The 9,016-nt window shown below is 33.2% G+C and overlaps 1 pseudogene; it reads right to left on the bottom strand.

The window, feature by feature from the left end:
* Nucleotides 1-318: 318 nt before the first annotated feature.
* Nucleotides 319-433, bottom strand: LOC147826734 (U2 spliceosomal RNA; annotated as a pseudogene).
* Nucleotides 434-9,016: the final 8,583 nt, after the last annotated feature.

Here is a 9,016-nt window from a genome sequence, read left to right as displayed (position 1 = left end):
CGGACAATGCCAAATATCTCCTAAGCAAAAAAAATTGTCCCTTTCTCTCAATGAACATGAAAACCACTGCCCTAAAGTAAGTCAGATCACATTTTAAAATCTTTATTTGCAATCAAATTTAAACATTGTTGATTTTATTTTAATATTTTTAAAATTCGTGATAATTTGACACAAATAGTCTCTCTTGGTAAATCACATCTGGAAAGACCTGATACATTACAGGGGTATTGAAAATTAAATTTCTTTCTCTAAGGATACCAGAACTTTTCAAAGACAGAGAAATCTTCCTAGTATTATTGAAATGTGTTGGATATGTCCATTCCCTTGATTATAATGATGGTACTGTATTTTCATGTACTCAGACTCATCAAATTGAACACATCAAATGTAAGCAATTCTACACTTGATCTTAGCCAAAAGGCCAAGAAGCGATAGTAAGCAATTCTTTATATCAAATATACCTCAATGAGTCTACTTTTAAAATTAAATCAAAAAGTGTCAAATTTTGGAAAACACAAAAACACTCTCATGAACTAATTATTCACTGAACATGTAATAAAAGTATATATCAATTCTATGTCTAATTTTACATAAAGACTTGGAAAATTTTGGTAATCCTAGCACAAATACAGTATAGCCAAGACTTCTATCTCCCCTAGGTTATATGAATGTCACTCTAAAGGACACAGTCTTTCCTGCTACAATGCATTTTATTTCACTTATAAGCATCCATAATAAAATATGGCTCATAATATTCCATTATTTAAATTCATAATATTCTTTTATTTAAATCTTTATTTAAAAAGTTTATACAACTAAATATTGAAGATCTTCATAGTGTTAAGAAAGTGACTTGAATATACTTTGATTCAATGAGATAAGCATAGTTCTATTTTCATGACTTTTTAACAATATTTAGATCATGTTATATATTTTGCAATGTTCTCAACAAAATTAAATATTTAACTTTAAGAATAACTTTTAACAGGTAGAGTCTCTTAACTCTTGAAATGGACATGAGAAGTGTCAAATTCCTGCTGAACTGCACTCCTCTTTTGAGGACGGTCTTGTTTTGGCTACCATAGCAATGAATACTAGATAAGTTAGAAGGAAGGTAGTTAGGAAGGAGAGTAAAAATAGTGTACATCATATAAAAAAACTTATTATGGTGTTGATATGCTTTTAGTCAAAAGAAATAACTTCTATTGCATTTTGATATATTATTTTCAGAGAAGTGAAAAACCTCAAATATTTAATGAGAAATATTTTAAAGAATCCTGTTTTATTAAACAAGTTGATTAAACTAGGGAGAAGCATTCAATATAATTTTATTTGTTTGTTTATTTGTTAGTTTTTTAAAAATTTATTTTGGTACTAGAGATCAAACTTGGGACCATATGGTTGCAAGGCAGGTAGCAGAACCACTGACCTAAATCCCTGGCCCGCCATTTCATTTATTTTAAATGTATATATGTTCTGAAAATTCTATTTCTTCAAGTGAGCTCAAGTACATTAAGTCATATCCCTGCATGTAAAAAATCTTGGCATAGGTAATGCATATACTATGTAGTCCTCTATTCCGTTTTTAACACAAGTCTGAATAAGTTTCAACCTGTATGCCCATATGTAAGTGTGTAGTATAGTTTTTTTCTGCATAAAATAAGAACACACTGATTTCCAAACCAAACCTATATATGAAGCTGTGTCATAATGGCCTTTAATATTTTGATCTACCACATACCATGAACAATTAAATGACTACTAAACGTGAATATATATGAAATTTTATGTAAAGTTATAGAATTTTGAACTTTCAATATCTAATTCTATGGAAAAAAATTCTTTTAGTTAAGTTGATTTTCATAAAACCATACTGTTAGTCACTTTAAGCCATGACTAAAAATAAGTCAGAATCATATGCCTGCTCTGAATGATTTTCCAATCATCACATATTGTGCTGAATATGATGCTTTGATTGGAGAGATAAAATGCTGTTGCTTCAACAGAAATATTCAAAAATAACCACTTCAATATATACTTAAGTATAAGAATAAATCTGAGGGACATTAAACATTCCAGGATTATTCCTATGTGATAATGTCCCTAAGTACATGTATGATGTTTTTTTTAAAACTGCTTGTAGCTGTTCTAGTCCTTGTAAACTTCACCTAAATAGCCTACATCAAAAGCAAATGAATGACAAGTAAACAAACTGTAACTAAAAATCAACTAAATATTTAGATTTTGAGGTGGTAGTACAATCAATCAGTGTGTAAATTAATGGACAGGTCACTTTAAACACTACCGATAACATAGAGGTAAAGAGGGAAATAAAATAGAAAATACTTTTGCGTGAAACATTGTTATGACGGCCCTACAAAGGGACAATTCATAAGCTAAACCCACTCTCACTAAGCACATACAAAATTGTGTCACCAAACAAAGGCATTGTTATAGTCTAAAATTGAGGTTTAAATTGGACAATCAACATTCACCTCTGTGACAAGGCTTAAAGCTTATTTAATAAATTTCCAATGAAATATTTATAAATGGATACAAATTCTAATTAACCAAGGGACATTTTACAAAGGGAAACTAATAACAAGGCTTCTAACCCACACATTTTTCTTTCAGAGATAAAAAATAGTTATTTTATCCCATCGTATTCGGGAGAAAATACAATGGATGTTTAGTAAGACTCTGAATGACATAATCTAATGAGGAAAATAAGCCGAGGTCTTTTCCTTTTATCAAAGTAATTCATAGTATTATTTTAAGCTTACTGATGCCAGACCAGAAACACTTAATTTCTGTCTTTCAGACACACAGTATTAGGAACAAAATGGTTTTAGAAATTAGAAGTGGAATTGGAAAAATATTATATAGCTATTCACCATTATATCACCAATTAGCTGCAATCAGTTCACACTGAACAAAATTAGCTATAAATGCAGGGTTTATTAATATGGAATAAGCCTGACTGTGCAAAACATAATTTTTGTCTTTTTATTGGTACGTTTGTGATAACAAATGAATAAATTCATTGAGGGTAGTAGGTACATGTACACAACATATCTTAATTCTTTTTATTCCTCACTCATCCTCTCACCCTGAATGTTTAATTATGAGTAAAAAGTCTTCTTTACTTCCAGCAAGAGTTGTTCTCACATTAGTAAGCCTCAGATTGAAATTTCACAAATAAAGTTCTAGGAAAGCAAATGTTACTATTGCCTTAATCAGGAAGATTGCAACTCATTTTCTGGCATGACGCCTTCCACTGGTCTGAGTGCAATAGGCACTGTGTCTGGCTTTCCAGCTCCAAAATTTCAGCACTGCTGAGAGTGACACTATTGGTTGGGATAAATGTAATCACATGCTGGGTTTCTCCACCTTTCCCCTCATCAATCATTGGGAACCATTTATGTATCCTTTGCCCAGATATCTCTGGCCTCTTCAATTTGCATCATTTTTTTTCTTCTCTTCAGAAAATTGATGAATATACTTACAGAAGATTTACAGTGGAAAATTGAGGTGGTATTTAGAACAGTGAGTCTGACGTGTGCACTCTTGTATTTAAAGATTGCCAGGGAAGGCCTTTTCAAGGAGATGATTTTCATAAGAAAATGGAATCAAAAGAAGAAGAGAGCCATGGAAATATCTGGAGAGAAAAAGATCTAATTGAGACAACCACAAATCCAAGGATCGTAAGGCTTATACTTTGTTTTATTATGTTTAAGGAACAGCAAGGATCCCAGTGTAGCTACAGTAGAATGAAGAAGTGAAAGAGTGGTAGAAGAAAAAAATAAGAGACAACTGAAGTTGGGAAAGGAAACTTTTAGTAATAAATATTATAGGGTGATAACTATTGTGAAGAACTTAGATTATATTCCCCAGGTCAAAGGGTGTGTATCAATCAGCTTTCCCTTTGCTAGGACCAAATACCTGTCATTCACAACAGGAGAGGTTTAATTTGCTCACCATTTCAAAGGTTTAGTACATGGTCCCCTGGCTCCAAATCATCATGGCAGAGGGCATGGGAGAGCAAAGCTGTTTAATTCAGGACAGCTAGGAAACAGAGCAGGGGAACAGCACCAGAGAGAAAGGGGTCAGGTCCAGATATTATGCCTAGGGTTATGCCCCTACAACCCAGCCAGACATTCCCAGAAGTGAGCCCTAGTAATTTGCTAGGCATCTCTTTAATTCAGGGAAATTTACAATCAAAGTTAAGAGTCACTGGAACATTTTAAAGAGAGGAGTGGCATTTTATTGCTTTCCTTAAAGGAGTTTCTGGGTTCTAGGGAGAAAAAATATAATAGTACAGGAAACAAGTATGAATCAGAGACTCAAGGAGTTATAATAGGGCCACATGAGAGGCAAGGGTGGCTTTGCCTACTGATAGACATGATTAAAACGTGGAAAAAATTTAGACATATTTTGAAGATAACTATAGCATATATTACTAAGAAAATGATGACTTATAAATTGTAGAAAATATCTAATAGGTTTTAGAACTAATGTTAAAACTATTGTATTTGTCTTTGTCCTTTAGTCAGGGGTTTGAATGATCATCATAATCAAAGAGCAATGTTTTAAGACTTGTGCTTCTAAGTCCTGCTTCAGTCTTAAGGAATCACAAAAAATGGGAAAGAGGTTAGAAAATTCTTGTTTCAAGTACTCAACTATGTATCCAAACTACCTCATAAACAATGCAGTGATATGTACAATGAATGTGTATATAAATATAGCTGTAACACTATAGATAAATGACTCACTATGTTTAGGAAACATGCAGAAAATTCTTGTGTCACAGAGTATTTCACACAAAAATATATAAGCAATGCTTGGAAGCACAAATTGAAATTGCTCAATGAAAAATTGAACCAAAGAAGCAGATTTCTCTAGAAATTACAAAAAGAACAACTTTAAATTTTAAATGGGGTAATTCTGTCTTGGAATCTGGAACAGAGAAGAGAAGATTGGGTGTAGGTAGAAACATATTTGCGCTTAGGGCAAGTTTAAATCTCCTAGTCTCAATCATCTATGGAAAACAGAAGAAAAGCTTGCAGATGAGAAAACCTATTATGATGCTATTTGGTCAAGAGTTTTGAGGGGAACAGAGAGGTTTTTAAATTATGACAGAGCAGAATGTACAAGTGACCAAGAAAAGGAAATACACAGAAGAATTTCAGAGAACACGTTATATTAAGAAACATACAGAAGAAATTAAATAATTTAATTCTAGCCATTTGTGTTTGTGATATTATTTTTGTTTTCTATTTCACTCTGCAACCTGGAAAGTATTAAGAATTGATCCAAGTTTGAGGATTTAAGTATTCTTGAGGTGAAATATGGTACATAAGAACAAACTTCCTTTTAAAGAGCGGTATGAGCCAGATGTGGTGGCATACACCTGTAATCCCAGTACTCAGGAGGCTGAGGCAGGAGGATCATCATGAGTTTGAGACCAACCTGGGCTACATAATGAGTTCAAAGCCAGCCTCAACTATATAGTGAGACCCTGTATCAAAAAAAAAAAAAAGGCCGTGTGACTTTAAGCTATTTAAACTATGTAACTCTGAAACCCCGACTTTCCCATTTACACTACTTAGATAAAACTTAACTCATTATGCTGTGAGTACTGAATTAGGTAAAAGCAACTGGATTATTATCTGATAAATAGTAAATAGTCAAAAACTGGTAACTATTATTATTGTTGTTGTTCTTGTGATTGCTATAGGAGTATATTTTTAAGTGGTAAAAGATAAAATGTCAGAGTTCATAAAATCAGAATTATGCACAGAGATTTTTGGAATGTTCATACATAGAGTCATTTAAATATAAAGTATAATATCAGGAAGTGTCTTTGTTGAATATGGAAAACTGATATAAATAAGTTTAACTTATATTTGTACCCTTCCACACTGTTTAGACCTTTTTGCACCTGTGTCTTGCTCACTAAATAATGCATTTCCTAGAACTCTTGTTTTTTTTTCACACAAGTTCAGCAAACAATAAATGACTATCTTTCAAATCATTTCTTTCCTCAATGTCTTAAATGGTCATAAAAAGACGAGATTTATTCCTAATATAGGGCTACCTCTGTCTCCCTAAAGGGGGGGAGAACATCAAACCAAGACTTGATCCTCTAGTGTGATCTCAACATTTTAATGTTTTCAGAGTATAGTCCCTTCTTTCCATGCATGTGCTCCTTAAAAAGGAGAAATCATTCCCTTCTTTTTAAACATTATTGATGAACTCACAGTGTCTATAGGGAAAGGGTAATGGGAGTTGCGAGAGACCCCTGCAGTGGCCCTGACCTCCTGCAAGCCAGTACATTGTCCTCAATAAGGAAAGTGGGAATTAAAAGAAACACACAGACAGAGACTTGAGAGAAACTGAGTCTTAGGCTGATCTAACCTATTCTGGGCAGCAAAGACAAAGGACTCCTTGGACATCCCGTGTTTATTCATTATAAGTGTCGGAAGGGGGAAACTGACCAGGCCTTGGGACACCTCCTGATAACAAGTATCAAGGAGGCAGGACTGTAGGAGGCCACAAGCACACCTTTGCTGAAGAGAACAAATGGCTAATTCAGAAGGGAAGAATTTAGTTGGAGTCAATTTACCTTGACTGGGAGTGAACTCAGCCAAGTTCTGCTACTTCCAACGTAACACAGCCGAATTATGGAGAGGCAAGAAGCTTGTGCCACTATAGCCTGCTAATACTGGACAGAGGTAACTACTACAAGTGTCTAAATGTGTATGTCCAAGGGACCTGCTCCAAACTCAGGAACCCACAGGATGCTCACTGCAGCACAGAAACCTTATGAGGTCAAATGCAAAAGAGGAAAAAAATGACTGAGCTTTTATGGGAAATTTGTATTTTCACTTTGATAGAATTTATGTTTCCAAGCTTTTTTTTTCCTTAGAAATTATGTAACATTTATATAATGAAACAAAAAATTGTAAATTATATCCTTTCTATGAAGCAGCCAGAATCTAACAATACCTGTAAAACCCAGACATAGTATTTTGCTTAAGATCGGTAAAAAACTTCAGTGTTCAAACCCCACATTATCAGTTTAGCACACCCTTGGTGTGGCATGGGCTGGCTCTCATCAGCCTCTCTGCATCCACGCCATTGTGTCCAGGGTGGCCTCTCAGATCCCTGAACACAAACAAGCTCTTTTCTCTTGCTAGAGCACACACGTTGTTTGCTCCCTTACTGGAATCCTAGTCTCCATATTAGTTAGATTGTTCTCATGACTCAAGTCTCATATTAAATGTCACTGCTTCAGAGAACACATCCTGTTAATATCAGTCCCTCCATTATACTCCATCTCTCCTACCTTTTCTCCTAGGTAGCACTTATCATGATTGTATCATATATCATTCAGGTTTGTCTGTTAACACACACACACAAACACACACACACGCACACACACACACACATGCAAGCACACATTACATGGCTACAAAGGAGCAGTGGACCTGACAGCAAATATTCTCCTTTCCACTTATGACCCAGTAAGTCATACCTGGTATACAAACCAAAATAATTAGAATGAATGAGTACATAAAATATTGACCCTCTTTTTAACCATGTAAAATGTATGATTTTACTTGCAAGTTCACTTTGATTAGCAAATAGCAGAAGTATCTCCAAAAATACTTTTGCAAATGTCCTTAAATAATATTTGTGTTTATATTTTACCTTATTATTAATACAATTTGTCATCTTATGACCTAAATAAAATGTCCAAATATGAGACTATGGAGAAGGTAGGGAAATGTTTAAACTGTGCATAACATTTGATTACAATAACATGTATAAATCTTGTTCCAGTGATAAAGGTTGTAAATTCAGTTTAGAAACCTATCTAAAGGGAAAAGTATATCAAATACTGTAATACACATTTACAGTTTAGAATTTAACTTATTTTTTTAATTTTCAAGAAAAGCCATAATAGGCTTAGGTACATTGCAAAGAAAACATTTCTGCAAATCTCCAGTGAAAATAGTCATTTTTTCCTAAATAGCAAAACATGTATCAAAATTTTATTTTAACCTACCTACCCACTGAAATTTATTTTTAAAAAACAGAATTACCTTCCAATGTTTAAAAGTTATTTTTTAAACTGATACTTTTAGACTAGGCAATGATATTTCCCTGAAAAAGCATATATAAGTTACCAAAAAATAACTATGGCTGTGTTTTTGTCATTGAGGAGGTTTTGACATATATTGGTAGCTTTTTAAATAATTACATTAATTTTTAAAAATGTAAATAATAGACTCCAAATATAGTTTTGTATCCTTCAAATTTATTTTCCCTAGTGTCTTACAAAATCAACTTACTATAAGTGAACTTTTCTTAAGTAAAAATAATTGTTTGAAAGTAGTATCATACTTTACTATAGTGGGCTACTGTGAAACTGTCAGTCTTTGCCCACCAAATAACTAAAATTACATGTAAAAAAATTTCATATTATAATTTCTTCTATATAATTTCTTCTATATAGTTCTTCTTGAACAAAAGAAATCTGATAGATTGCAATCATTTATACAGCCAGACAAGAGATGATTATAAAAAAAATTCAAATATATCATTTTAGGCTTCTAACTACAAAGCTATGAGAACTGAACTAAAATAAGAAATCCTAAACTCCATCTCGATTGCATATAGCAGCTGTGAATTCAGATTCCACACTTCATCTTTCATTTTGATGTGCATTCTTTTGATCCCCAGAAAGAAATATATTTATAATTTCCTAAAGAACTGCCTCAGAGGTAAGTGGTGTCCAAATATTGTTCTGTAGAGATAAAAAATACACAATGTCAGTGGTATTTGGCTGCGGATTGATGATCCATTGTGCAACAATATAGAGACATCATTTCTATAAAACTTGTAACATTATGGTTTAGGGACTATTTAACCTTTAGCACAAATCATTTTTATTTTCCCACTGGAATTTCAAGCACTTTATTCTGTTATATTGTATTTCTTTAGGTTTTCC

Source organism: Heterocephalus glaber, unplaced genomic scaffold, assembly GCF_053883595.1.
Source record: "Heterocephalus glaber isolate CG9 unplaced genomic scaffold, H.glaber_assembly_v1.0 deba00001461, whole genome shotgun sequence".
Lineage (NCBI taxonomy): Eukaryota > Metazoa > Chordata > Mammalia > Rodentia > Bathyergidae > Heterocephalus > Heterocephalus glaber.
Note: the sequence above shows the minus strand (reverse complement) of the source record. Positions and strands in the feature narration are given on the sequence as shown.